General features: G+C 41.3%; 1 protein-coding gene across 1 annotated transcript in view; it reads right to left on the bottom strand.

The window, feature by feature from the left end:
- Positions 1-14,120, bottom strand: part of SUCLG2 (succinate-CoA ligase GDP-forming beta subunit) — a 286,985-nt gene that overhangs the window by 4,944 nt on the left and 267,921 nt on the right. The gene's annotated exons all lie outside the window — the stretch shown is intronic.

Here is a 14,120-nt window from a genome sequence, read left to right as displayed (position 1 = left end):
GCTGGGCCACTGCCCTTGCTGGGCTCTCCACCCAGAGCTCTGTTGGGCTGACACCTCTCTCCACTGGGCTGACACCCATTCATTCACAAGGCATCTGTTAAATGGCATTTCTTTGGGGATATCTTTCTAATCACCACCTCCCCATGCCCCAAATAAAGCTGGGGCTGGTACAATGAACTTCCGGGGTACCTCGTATTTCTAAAATCTTACCATGGATGAAGTCTTATTGGGATGACTTAGTGATGCTTCCCTCGTCCTCTCCAAACATCCACTTTCCTTTGTCAGGCTTGCTTACCGGATACCTCCCAATACCTGTTAGCTAGCAGTACGTGCTGACCGCCGGGGTAACTCCAGATGGATTCCCACATACAAAGTGTGCTCGACGAGAAGAGGAGTGGGCGGGTACTTTCTGATAGATCTCCTTGCTGTCCTAACAATCCTTTCCTATAGGGTTGAAATAGATACCCCCAAACTGCTCAAGGTGCAATCAGGAGGGATTTTTTTTTTTTTTTTTGGAGTCTTTCAGGGTTACCCGGGGTTTTGGGAGTGGCTCCTTTTGCTGGGAAGGGCCCAGGAAGAGCTGGCTGTGCTCACTGCCCTGAGTGAGGACTCCACGCTGTTACCACTCCTCCCAACCTGGAGCAGCTTCAGGTGCCCCAGACAAGTGAGGCCTTGCTCGAGGCTAACACTGGTGGACAGGGCCAGCGGAAGAAAGGGGACAGAGCAGCTCCCCAGCAAACCACAACCCTTCTCTCCTCCCAGCTGCTCCTTCAGTGCCGCGTGAAAATGCCTAATTGCTTCATAATTCTAGGATCCACAAAAGTGAATTTTAATTATACTCGCAGTTACACTTTAATTACCGCCTTAATTATTAAGCACATACTAGGCATGCTCAGAACTAAGCAGGTTTTGAAGGGATTCTCATATTCAAATACGAAGCTCATCTGTGATGAGAAATGGGTCATATGTAGAGCCATCGTGACCAGGTAGAAACTTGTTACAGAAGGGGAAAGGGGGGTAGAAAGAGAGAGACGGAGATAGAGAGAGAGAGACAAACGAAAAGAGAGAGACAAGAGACAGAATCATGGGGAATAGCTCAAAAAGGAACACACATAAGAAAAAAGACAGGTAGAGAGTAAGAGAAAGTAAAGAAAAAAATGAGTTTGCCAAGTGCCTTCCACACCAGCCCCTACCCTGATGCTGGCACCATCTCTTTGCAGCATTCGACCTGGTTTCTCCTTGAAGGCATAGCTCTACTGCCCACTGACCCTGCCCTGGTCATTAATTACCACTTGCTTCCTCCTTCCTGTTGCGGGAACAACTGCAAGGGGAGGTGGAGACACGCAGAGAAGAGGGATTAAAAGGAAACCAGCTGGGCATGGTGGCCTGTAGTCCCAGCTACTCAGGAGGCTGAGGTCAGAGGACCGCTTGAGCACAGAAGGTCAAGGCTGCAGTGAGCTGTAATTGCACCACTGCACTCCAGCCTGGGCAACAGAGTAAGACCCTGTCTCTATTTTCAAAATAAATAAATAAATAAATAAATAAATAAATATAAATAAAATAAAATAAAAGTAAAACAGTAGATAGTGGAAACAGGTTATTGAAAAAGAAAAGGAAGAAAAGAACTAGAGGAAGCCTTGGAAATGATTGTGAGTTTCTGCACTCCTTTTTTGTAAAATGATATTATTTGAGTATTTAAGGTTATTTTCTTCTTAATTCACCAAGTGTCTGACATCTATTCCCCAACCCTCTCCCTGCCTTTACTTCTAAATAGAAATTATCATAGCTGCTTTAAACTCTGACATGGAATTAAGTGTTCTAAAGAGAGTATTTATGCCTGTGCACAGAATTACAAAGGAAATTGATCTCCTTCGCACATTTAAATGGTGCTACTGACATGTTCTCATATTTATTAAATGCTACATTGCTTTTTAATGAGCCTTCAGGACAACACTTTTAATAACCACCTGTACAGATAACTGATCAACTCATGCTGGTGGAACCTCAGGCACTTCTTAATATCTGCTTGTCGAGAGCCACTCAGCTAAGTGGTTATCTACCCACTGCAGGCCTTAAAAATGGAAAATCAAAGGGGAATGAGTTTAAAATGAAATCTTGCTCTACTACTAGGGGATATTATAAATAATAACAATTATTAAAATGTTAAAAATTCGTGACCTCCTCGGCATGTTACCAGTGACTTTCTGCCACTGGGTGGAGTAAGAGAGCTGTAAACAAAGATGCAAGGTTAATTTAGCAAAATTTCTTCTTTGCTTTTATTACACACAAGAGAAAATAAGGGTAGTGGGCACATGGCACAGGATTTTGTTCGCAAGATGCAGAGGCCTCCTGCCTTTTATCATAAGGCTGTGAAGAAAATCATTTTCCAGCCTGGAAATATGTAGAAACTGTAATTTAAAAATCATTATTTTAATAAGAATTCAGTTTTTTAAAAAAGAATACAGTAGTTAGCACTTACTGAGTACGTATTAGGTGCAACAAATGTTTGTTGGATACAAGAGTTAAGGGGTTCACAAGTATCATGAAACTTAATCCTCAGAGCAACCCTGCAGTTGACATCATTTTAATCCCCATTTTACAGGAAAGGCAACTAAAACACTGGGAGGCTTAGGAACTGGCCTGACATCCTCAGCAAGTCAGTGGCTGAGCCAGGACTTGAACCCAGGTTCATCTGAGGGCAAAGGCACATAACCACGCAGCTGGCCTTTAAGTGCTAGAAGGAATTCACTAGAGGAAAATGAGTCCCCAACATGTCAGACAATTTGCTTGGATCAAACAACCAGTTAACCCTGACAGGTCTGATTCTTGGTCTAGTGCTCCGAGTTAGGGCTGGCAAGTTCTAGTTTTTGGGCAAAATTGAGCCAGCTGCCTCTTTTTGTATCACCTGCAAGTTAAGAATAGGGTTTACATTTTTAAATAGCTGAGAGGAAAAAATCACAGGAACATTTTATGATACATGAAAGTTACATGAAATTCAAATTCCAGCATCCATAAATAACTTTTTCGTGGAACATAGCCAAACTGATTTGCTTCATCAGTGGCTGCTTGTGCTTTGCAATGGGAGGAGTCAGTCGCTGTGGCACAGACAGTATGGCCTTTAAAGCCAAAAGTATTCCAGCCCCTCTGCTGGAAGTAACTGAGTTTTTTCTCCCCACTGGCAGAGGGAAATTCAGAGCCACTCAGCTAAATGGTTATCTACCCACTGCAGGCCTTAAAAATGGAAAATCAAAGGGGAATTCAGTGGAAACAAGCCAAATTCTCTAAAGCAGCAAATTCCTCCTCAAATATCCACTGCTCCTGTACCTTTGCGCCTCCTTCCTTAGTCTCCTTTCAAGTGGCAATTAGATAGAGGAGGTCCATTTTCTTGGTGACCTGTAAATTTAGATAACTTTTCATGTCTCTTTTGCCTTGTTATTTTATGTCAGAAACAGAATAATTCATTGAGAATCACAGGCAAAACTTCTGCTATGTCAGCAGCTCTTACTTGTTTGAGATGATATGTGCCAAATACCTAGCACCGTGCTTGGCAGCCAACAGCACTGGCCATCCATGTGGCCTCAGTGGAGATACTGACAAGGGTTTAGATGATAATAAGGATAGCTAACATTTCCTGAGCCAAGAACTATTGCAAATTATTTAAAAACTCATCCGCTCCTTATAGCAACCTTATAGAGTTGCCCTGTTTTTATTTCCATTTTGCAGAGGAAGAAGCTGAGATTTTAAACCCGGTTCTGTTCCCTAGTAGCTGAACAACCTGGGGAAGTTACTGCAGCTTTGAGGCTTTAGATTTCCCCTTGAATGTGAATCTTATCTAAATGCTTTGTACCCCTAACATTTTATGAAGATTAAAGAGGACATAAGATATTCTGTGTGGCTGTATTATATCCACACCTAATTTCCTCGATGATTTCTTCTTGCACAGTAAGAAGAAATCAACACTCAGGGTGTGAATGTGATAGTTATTTGGACCATCACAGTAGGAGCCCCCAGCTCCAGTGGCAGGAAGCCAATGGCTAGGTTCTTCTCTACACGGTTTCAAAGAATGGTGTGTATGTGCTATGATCATGCAAGCAAGGTTTAGGATCAAGTCTAACATATTCACTGAGAGCTGATGCTACGTGCTTATGCTTTCAATTACGTTAAAAAAAAAGCAACATAGATACTAAACCAAAGTTAAAGGAGCCTTAATATTAAACTAGAATGGAACGAACCCTCTGGCAAGCAAGAACCTTACACTTCTGTGCTCACCTGCCATCATCTGCTAGGGATAAGACAATTCTTTTAAAGAAGGGATGTTTTATACACCCAAACATCTGCAAGTGAATTTACCTTTCATGTTTTCCTTGAATCTTCCTCTTAGCTTTCAAGCCATGCATACTCTAATTTATGGATGATTTAAGAAATTTTCAAAGGTAATTTTAACAGTGTGAGACTTTTGTCGAAAATGCTGACTTTGGTCCACCATTACTGCCTAAGACAGAATCACACTCATCACTGCGTCACTGAGTGTGATTCTGTCCTTATGTGGGGAAATGACTGAGTGGACCTCATTGCTAATATTTTCCTTGGGAAGAAGTCAGATTCTCAGAGCTTAATATTGCCTGCCAAATTCTTACTTGACTCTCATGAGACATTTCAGAGCTTAGGGGCAGGGAGATTTAGACACAGACAACATACATGAGGATTTTCCAGAATTCTAGGTCTTGCTGCTGGCCTCTTCTCTACACTAGGGATCTGTAAGCTATAGCTCATGGGCCAAATCTGTTCCACTATCTGTTTTTGTTAAAAAAAGATTACTGTGGCACAGCCATGTCCATTCCTCTACCTACTGTCTATTGCTGCTTCAACACTACAATGGCAGAGCTGAGTAATCACAATAGGGAATATACAGTCACAAAGCCTAAAATCCCGCCCTTTACAGAAGAAGTTTATAGACCTTTGCTCTATATCCAAATTTCTGGCCTTGTGGCTAAAGGGTCAGGTGAAGACAAGAATCATCTTCATCTGGTGTTTCCCAGCTTGCAGTCCCTATTTCTGACTTGATATAGTGGTGAGCAGCTATATATCTAGGAGAGAAAAAGCCCACCTATGGTCTCTTTGAATTGACAATGGCAAATATTGGCTCGAATTTCCACTCCCTCCACCCCTTCCCACATGTGTGGTTAGAAAGATCATAGAACTCTTTTTCCACTGAGCTGGGATATAGCCTCAGAATCTTTCTTGGCACAGCACTGCTCAGGCAGCCACTGCCAATAAAGAGAAGCTGGCATGAGATGAAAGCTGTCTTCCCTCATCCAAAACATTTCTCATGAAGTCTTTCCCCAAAGGTAGTTCTGCCTCAGGACAGCCTCAAGGTGGCGCTCTCTGGAAGAGTCTTAGCGGGACACACTTAGCCTCTATAAGACACTACAGACTGAATCACCTGTAAGTCTCCTCCTGATAGCAATGTCCTCGCTCACTCTCTTTTTGATGGCTCATCAAATACGACTTTCAAGTGGAAATTGAGTCAGGAAGAAATGAACTGACTAGTCACTCAGAAGATATCCAACAGCACGCAGTGCTGTTCTGACATTATAAGGCAGCACTCAGGATATGCCAGTCCTGGTACCTGCCCAGTTTTAAAACCTCTCCTTACAAAAATGGCCACACCCACAGCTACTGCTCAGGGAAGCAACTTCAGGCTCTTGTTCCTGAAGGGATGACCACTGCCTAGAGTGGGGCAGCTACCCGACCAAAGGCAGCCCACTCCTGGGGCAGATAAGACCTATGATGTGCACTGGGGGATGTTTCCTTCCATGCAGAGGGACAGTCATTAGTGTAACCCCTCCTGTTCCCTTTGCCTATCACTGGCTCCATCTAGGAGTGGTGATGGTGTAGGGAGCTGACTGAATATTCGAATGGAGAAAGTTGGCATGGGTAGTCCCGCCCCTTCCTCTGGCCTTCCTTTTAGGGATATGCCACTCAGAGTGAGTCCAGGTCATCCTCTGCTCCTTGGGTTCCACCCTGGGATGGAAGGTACACTGAAGTCTAGTGGTGCCTGTGACTGGGTTTACAAAGCTGCCTAATTCTGGGGCTCAGAGTAAGGAAGCTCACTACTGGTCACACAATAAGGTGCATCCTCCAACTACTTCTTTTTTCTTTGGTGATGAAGGTAATATTTTTGTTTTCTCAGTCTATTTATTTCTCACTGGGATCAGAACACAGGTGGAAAAGGATCTGTTGGGCCTCTTCAAAGACCCTAACCCCACGGCTTGGTTGGATGGGCTGTGAACTATGGGAGTGGTGGCTATTAGGTAAGCTAATTAGATTGGCTACCTATGGGATCTGGACTTTTAGGGAACACCGTGGGATCAGGATGGCCTTCCTGAGAGGCCAGAAGGTCTCAGAGGGACCAAGAAAAAACACAAAGGAGTGAGAAAGTCAGTTCTGTGGATCATAGTCTGAGAACCACTACAGTAAAAGGAGTAACATACACTTTATTTATTTATTTGAGACGGAGTCTCGCTCTGTCACCCAGACTGGACTGCAGTGGCGCGATCTCGGCTCTCAGGTTCACGCCATTCTCCTGCCTCAGCCTCCCAAGTAGCTGGGACTACAGGCACCCGCCACCACGCCCAGCTAATTTTTTTATTTTTATTTTTTATTTTTAGTAGAGACGGGATTTCACCGTGTTAGCCAGGATGGTCTCTATCTCCGACCTCATGATCCGCCTGAATAACAGGCACTTTAATATGATAACTATCCAAAAGTCTTGTACACTTTATCAACAAACTCAGATTACTATACTCAAGCAGCCCCACTGAGTCAACATCTACTGTTTTAGTCTGTTCTCATGCTGCTAATAAAGACATACCCAACACTGGGTAGTTTATTAAGGAAAGGGGTTTAATTGACTCACAGTTCCACATGGCTGGGGAGGCCTCACAATCGTGGTGGAAGAGCAAGGGACGTCTTACATGGTGGCAGGCAAGCAAAGGCATGTGTAGGGGAATTCCCCTTTGTAAAACTATCAGATCTTGTGAGGCTTATCCACCATCAGGAGAACAGCATGGGAAAAACCCACCGCCATGATTCAATTATCTCCCACAGGGTGCTGCCCACAACACGTGGGGATTATTACAATTCAAGATGAGATTGGGGAGGGGGGACACAGAGTCAAGACATATCATTTACAGTATCATTCTTGGAACAGCTCAGTTTTCCCAAGCTCTCTGTTGCAGCCATAATTCCCCAGAGACCTTCTCAAGAAAAAGTCCAAGGATATTTTGACTCTGCTGGTGTACCCCCATCCTTTGACATTAAGACTCCCAGACAGCCGTAGCCTGTGTTGTTCTCTGTGCTTGCCTCTCTCTTTGTACCTCTTTCTTCTTCCACTCTCTGCCACTCTTTCTCCCTCCTTCCCTGAGACTGGCTGCCTGACATGCTTAGATCTGCACAATATGGACTTGATAGAAATAATAATCACAAAGGAAAAATGAAAATAGCAGACACTGCAGTCAGCAAAGCCTAATATGAACATTAAAACATACCGATGAATTAAATCTTCTTAGACGTGTAAACGCAGCATAATTGATCCCAATAAAAGTAATAAAAGGAAAATAACTGACAAAGCTACAACGAAAAAAAATTGACCAAGGAGTTAATGAGTGCATCAGTATTGGTGTATTTCTGATTAAAATGTTGATGACAGACTGTTTTCAGGGTCAAAGTGATCAGGGACCCTCAGATTTTAAGAGTCAACTCTTCTCCTGTTCTTAAAGGGGGACAGGTCTCTATCAGCAAATTATATTATTGTTGGTCACTGGAAATAACTAGGAATGAATGCACACTACGATTGACCCATTCTTTCTGGTGACCCTTTCTGTGCCTGAGTTGTCACAGAGGCCCACAATTTATTAGTTATTCATACATTTCTAGAAAAGCTAGTTACCCTGCCTTAAATTTTTCCCAAAAGATTTAAAGGAGTGCATCTTTTATTTTCATACTCTGCTTAGTATTTCAGAAGAATTAAATGATTTTTATAATACGCAGATGATATTCATGCTGAAATATGCAAAATACCACATTCAAGATTATTTCCTTAATAGTCTCTGCTGATTGCATCAGAGGTCTATCTGAGATACTAAGAAGAAGATTTGACATTTCTAAATTTGTTAGATGATCAGATTTGAATCTTTTAAGTAAATGTACTTCCAAGGTTTATGCCTGTGGTTTTTTAATTAGTTAATTAGTATATTAGTAAATACCACGTGCAGGTCAATGAGCTTTAGGCATTAAGGAGGATCAAGAGAGATGTAAAAAAAACATGTCAGTTACTAGATGGCTGGGAAAATAAAATGGAAAAAATTAACAATATAAGACAAAATCTATAAACTGGTAACAAGTGTTACCTGCTAATAGGACCTGCTTCTATCTTAGTAAAGGTAGCCATCAGGGGATCCCAGACAGCCACCAGACTGGTTTACTGAATCTTCAGAAATATCGATAACTTCACAATGTCCACTATATCATGAAGGAACTGAATGTGATAGCTCAGGATGAGATCAAAGAGGGCACTGTCTTCCAAATTTATGCGAAGAAAAGTATACATAATGACCTTTCTTAGCCACTACCCTCTTTCCACTATTATAGCTCCTCTCTTATCATAAGAACCTGGGATCTTTATCAAGAGAGAAAAAGCAAGAGAGCTTTAGACATTTCTGGAGTCCTAGCTGGTGTCCTTTTCTTCTTCTTGTGGGAATTAGCATCTTGTGTGATAAACATCCTCAGATAGATACAGGGTCTCACACTCAACATGAAACTACCAGGGATACTCACTAATATTCCTATGTGTGATTTCTGTGAATGGAGCAGTTCCATAGCAAGACAAGACCTATCCCAACATTGTATTGGCCATGCCTAATAAATGGAAGATGAAGCATTCTGTTATAACTGTACTCTTGGCACTGATCATAAGTGAAACTGCAGAAATTAGAAGAAGGTATTATCCTTAAAGGGAACTAAATGCAAATCAAGCCAATGCTTTTTAGACTAAGGAAATGCAGACTCCTAATAATGTGTCCCTTAAAGTCAGTGCCTAGCGTAGCTCTACTCACTTTCATTGGCATAACCCACTTTATGCTTATTCAACATGGACTATTAGAGTTACAGTAGATTTAGAGATGTGAGTTAGCAAAGAAGTAGTATAAAAGGAGAATTTCCAAGTTGAGTCTGGAGGATAGGTAAGATGTCAATCACTGCAAAGGAAGAAGGAATGAGTGAGTAGAGGATCAGAAGTCAGTCATCAAGTAAGTCATCATCCATACCTGAGAGTTGGTATTGAGGTCATAACAGTGGTAAAAACAAAAGCCCAGGACCTGGGTAGATCAGAAGGCTGTCCTGGAGAGAGTAATGGCTTTGCAGCAATATGTTATGGCTAAAAGATCAGAGTGGGAAAACTGAGTAGGTACCGAGTCAATGACATTAGGTAGAACCAAAACCCCAAGCAGAATTGCCACAGATATAAAGTGGTATGGAGGCAAGAGCAGAGAGAAAAGGAGATGAGAGAACAAGGGGAATCTAAGGAATTTAAATCTGTGAACCAGGAGAATGATGGCATAGTTGATGGACTTGGGAAAGTCAGAAAGGGAACTCAATAGAGAGCGTGGGAGAGGATCAGAGATGAAGCTGCAACACTGGATAGAGTGCATGTGGAGAAAGATGTGTGAATACAGCGGACCATCCAAGGAGAGATGTGACAGACAAATGGACAAGTTATGGTCATTTTAAAGGCCCTTCATAAACCACATGCAGAACTGTGGTTTTCAAAGATAGCTCAGTGAAAATGAAAAACCAACCAAAATCAAAAATATCTTGTCACAAATAGTGGTTCTCAGTACTTCCAGTGGAGATAAAGTTGCCAACTACAGCGACCTTTGGGAAATGTCTTTTAGCTTCCATCTAAATTTTTCATTTGCTTTCCTCTACGTCAAAACATAAATTCTTATTCTCTCACAATTTTCTCTACATTTAGTTGTAGTTTATCCAACCTTAGAGTATGATTTGGTTCCTTCTGTTCTTTTTCTAAACAGAGCAAGTCTTCATTTGTCTACAAGGACAAAGAAAGATAAAGTGGTACAAAGAGATGGAAACATTTTGGACACTTTTAGAGATAGTTTCTATTTGACCTGACATTACACTATACTCTCTTTTGATGGATGAATTTCTCAAGTTTCCTTATTCATATCAATATGAAAATTGGCTCAGACTCCCAGAACACACACCATTGTCTAGCTAGGGAGAGTGAGGTGAAAAGGGGTCTCCATCATCCCAGTAGCTATTACAAAGTCAAGTGACACTAAAAATGAGATGTGATGGAAAAATGTTACCAGAGACTGAATTACAATGGTTCATAATTTTTATTGCTAATATTTATTAAGTACTTTCTAAGTTTCAGGCACACTGCCACATGTTTATCACAGTCTGAAGAACTGTGAGATTTTCAGTGACCCAGATAACAGACATTTCAAAACCCAATGGCACATTTTGTTACTAGTATCTATTTACTGTGAATAAAGTAAGTGGCCTTCTTGTTTGTTCTGTGACCATTCAGAAGATCCAGGATCCTTGCCATAAGTCTCTCTAATATGCAGCCCACATTTTAAAGATTCTGTTGCTCACCCACAATGTATTGAAAATATCCTGATGAGAAAAGTTTTAATCAATCAAATCAGGCTGGATGTAGTGGGATTTTGTGGACAAATCTTTGTTCTCAGCTGTATAATAACTACAAGCTGTTTTACCAGTGGATAAGGAAAGGATTATTCTCCTCTTTGAAAATGGTAACTTTATAATTACATGTATTTACTTGCCTTATCAGAACAGAACTCACCAACTGAGAAGGAGGATTATTTTTATTCAAAAGACTCTTGGGTGAAATGAACAGCTACATATTTGGGGGAAATTCAGCCTTTGTAACCAATTGTTTCTGGTGTGAATAAAGAACAAATTATCTGAAATGAGGATTTCTTTTTTCCTTTTTGAAATGTATACAAAACTTGGCACAAAAATTACCTAGACGGTTAACTTGGCTCAACTCATGAAACTGTCGAGAAATGTCCATTTACTGACAGCTCTATATAGTCAGTGTACAAAGCGTTTTGGCCAAACACATTATACAAAATGTTTAGAGTGGTTTTATAGTTCTTTATCAGAATCCATCAACATCTTATGATAATTTTTTAAGAATTCCTTTTTCTTTATTACTGTCCCATTTAAATCTGCAGCAAACTTCTATGTCTCAGATATGTCCGAAGAGGAATTTGCTTGTTTCTCAGGTGTTCATTATGACTCCAAGTTGAGCTCCTAATATATTAATAATAAACTTCGAGATAATTTGTAGACTGGATCCCGTTTCTCTTAGCCAAATCTTCTCAATTTGATTTTCCACCCAATACCAAAAGGTTTGTTTCAGCAACATAAACATTTTGTTTTTCTTTTGCCACGTATCTTTAAAAACAATTATCCCAGCCCCTTCATTCTTACCAATCTCTCTAACATTCCCTAAACTCTCTCTAAAGTTGTTGTGAACATAAACATATTCTGTGTATTTCGCTTTCTTGACTAGGCACTGTACCTCCTCTGGGTGGACACTTTCTTATCCTTGATTCTGAAATACTGATAAATTGGAGCTACAAATAGAAGAGTACAAATCGTGTCCTTCTTAGCATGGACTTGGTACGCCAAGAAGGACACAATTTGCACTCCTATTTGCTACATGATGGTATGTGATCCTTTGGTCTGCTGGAGAGAAACCTATGGGTATTAAAGAGTTTAGAGGCAGCCATAGAGTTTTCAGCTGTGTCCCATATGCTTGGTGGCTATTCATGCTTCAAGTCTTCAGTTATGCTAGGTTCTAAGACCAAGAGATGAGAGCAGTAATAATGCCTTTACCTCCTATCAAAAAGGCAGCCTCGGTAGATTGACTGTGGGCTGAGTAGCTTTGAAAACATTTTCATTCAGAATATTAGAGCCCAAGATTTGCTGCTAACACCCAGAATACATGGAGAACAGGGGCCCTTAGCTGAGTGGTGGAATTGTTCTGGGCAGAGTGAATGCAGATCCCCAGCAGAGCCAAGGTCCAGTTCTGTGTCTGATGATGTCCCTTGGCCTCTTTGCACTTTTCTGGATTTAGGCATTCTCTCCGGTGCTTGTTTCCAGTGTGTGTTCTGTACACAGTTAATTTTCCGTCTTCTGTTCTCTACTCAAGCCCTGTCCCCTTGCAATGTAAGACGGACCTGTTTCCCACCTCCACCCACAGCCTGTCCGAGGTCGTTCTGTTGCTGCTGTCATTGGAGACGTGGCTCTTGGAGGAGAGTCTGATGTTTTTGTCAGTGCATGCCCCTGTCCTTCTGTATGTTTGAGTCTCATTGTCCTTTCTCTTCCTACTCTCCAGGTCTCCATTTTCTGCATGTCCTGTTCATCACTTTGCTCTCTGCCTCACCAGTGCCCACTCACCTCTTCATCTCCTTCCTCCTTCACTGTCCCCTGTGGACCTGTCCTTACTGGGACCAGTTTCACTTCACAGTGACATCTTTCACCTCTCCTGCCTTATCACTCACATCTTCTCCCCCTTTTCCCTGCAGAACCCCCTTCCTCCTTCCTCCTGGTGTTCCGTTCATCATCATCAGCTTAAACCAAGTAAGACACTGAGGGAATCCCACGCTGCCATCAAGCCTCAAACCTGCTCCATTGTCTAAAAAACACTTCTTAATGCTTAAACTTTACCACACGTCAACATTAGACAAAGGCTCACAGGACCTGATCAAAGTATTAGTTAGGCTAGCTTTCTTAGATCTAATATATCAATTTCCAGGTAAATAATCTACTATATTTGGCCCTTTGGGTTTTCATTTTATCCCTAGGATAATGTGAGTAATTGAAATTTATCCCATGTTAGACATCCACTGCCTTACCTTAGAGAAAACATCCTAACACACTTTAGGCGGGGGCAGGGGGTGCTCCTTAAGGTAAAAACCACTCTCATAGTAATAGTGGTAGTAATAATAACAATAAGAGAATACTATGTTGTATTGATAGGTTGAAAGCAATGGTAGGCAAAACTGCTGGCATGTTATCATGGAATCAAGGCAGTGGCACCATACTGTGCTAGTAGTCTTTGTACTTTTTTTTTGAGCTGGGGTCTTGCTAAGTTGCCCAGGCTGGAGTATAGTGGCATGATCATAGCTTGCTGCAGCCTTGAACTGCTGGGCTCAAACAATCCTCCTGCCTCAGTCTCCTGCTTAGCTGGGACTAGAGGCATGCACCACTACACCTGAGAGTTCATTGTACTTTTGACTATCACACACTCACAGTAAGAAAAAAAAAATTATTTCATTAAACCTCAACCCTTGAGTACACACCTTTTTGATACTCTTTGTGACCAAATGATAAACACACATAAAGCACTTCTGCAGCATCTTGAACTGTTCTGAGGAAAAGTGTTTGTGCAATTGTCTGGGTATCAAGCTAAACTGCTCGCTTTTCCATGAAATGCTGTTTTTTTCTTGGAATAAAGACTGACACACTATAGTTGCTCAGACTTGGTTAGTTGGCAGACATTTTCTTAAATATGAGTGAAGTGAGTCTGTCCCATCAAGGAAAACAACTTAACCGTTTTGGGCTGATAAAATTTGCAGTATAAAGTGAAATTCAAATTCTAGACAATGTGCACCTGCCCTGTGAACTTCACAGCTTCCTAATAAAAAGCTTTTCTAATATGATGGTGGGAATATTAACAAATGTGATTTTCTTTATATTGTACATTGAAATGAGACAACCTTTGGAAGATCTGCATAATCACAAATTTTCTGGATAATCAATGAATGATTTTGAACCATGCATGGATAAAACTCACTTAATGTGTAACACAGACCAGTGGGGTTTAATGGAATATGAAAAGTTCATCCAGATAGTTTCAGATTCCACATGGACACTAATTTTCAATAAACTATTACCTATAGACTTTTAGTGTAGTACCAAAGAATATTAAGAACTATATGAAAACAGCATTAAAAACTCCCCCTGGCTAGGTGTGGTAGCTTAAGACTATAATCCCAACA

The sequence above is a fragment of the Nomascus leucogenys genome, chromosome 21 (genome assembly GCF_006542625.1).
Source record: "Nomascus leucogenys isolate Asia chromosome 21, Asia_NLE_v1, whole genome shotgun sequence".
NCBI lineage: Eukaryota > Metazoa > Chordata > Mammalia > Primates > Hylobatidae > Nomascus > Nomascus leucogenys.
Note: the sequence above shows the minus strand (reverse complement) of the source record. Positions and strands in the feature narration are given on the sequence as shown.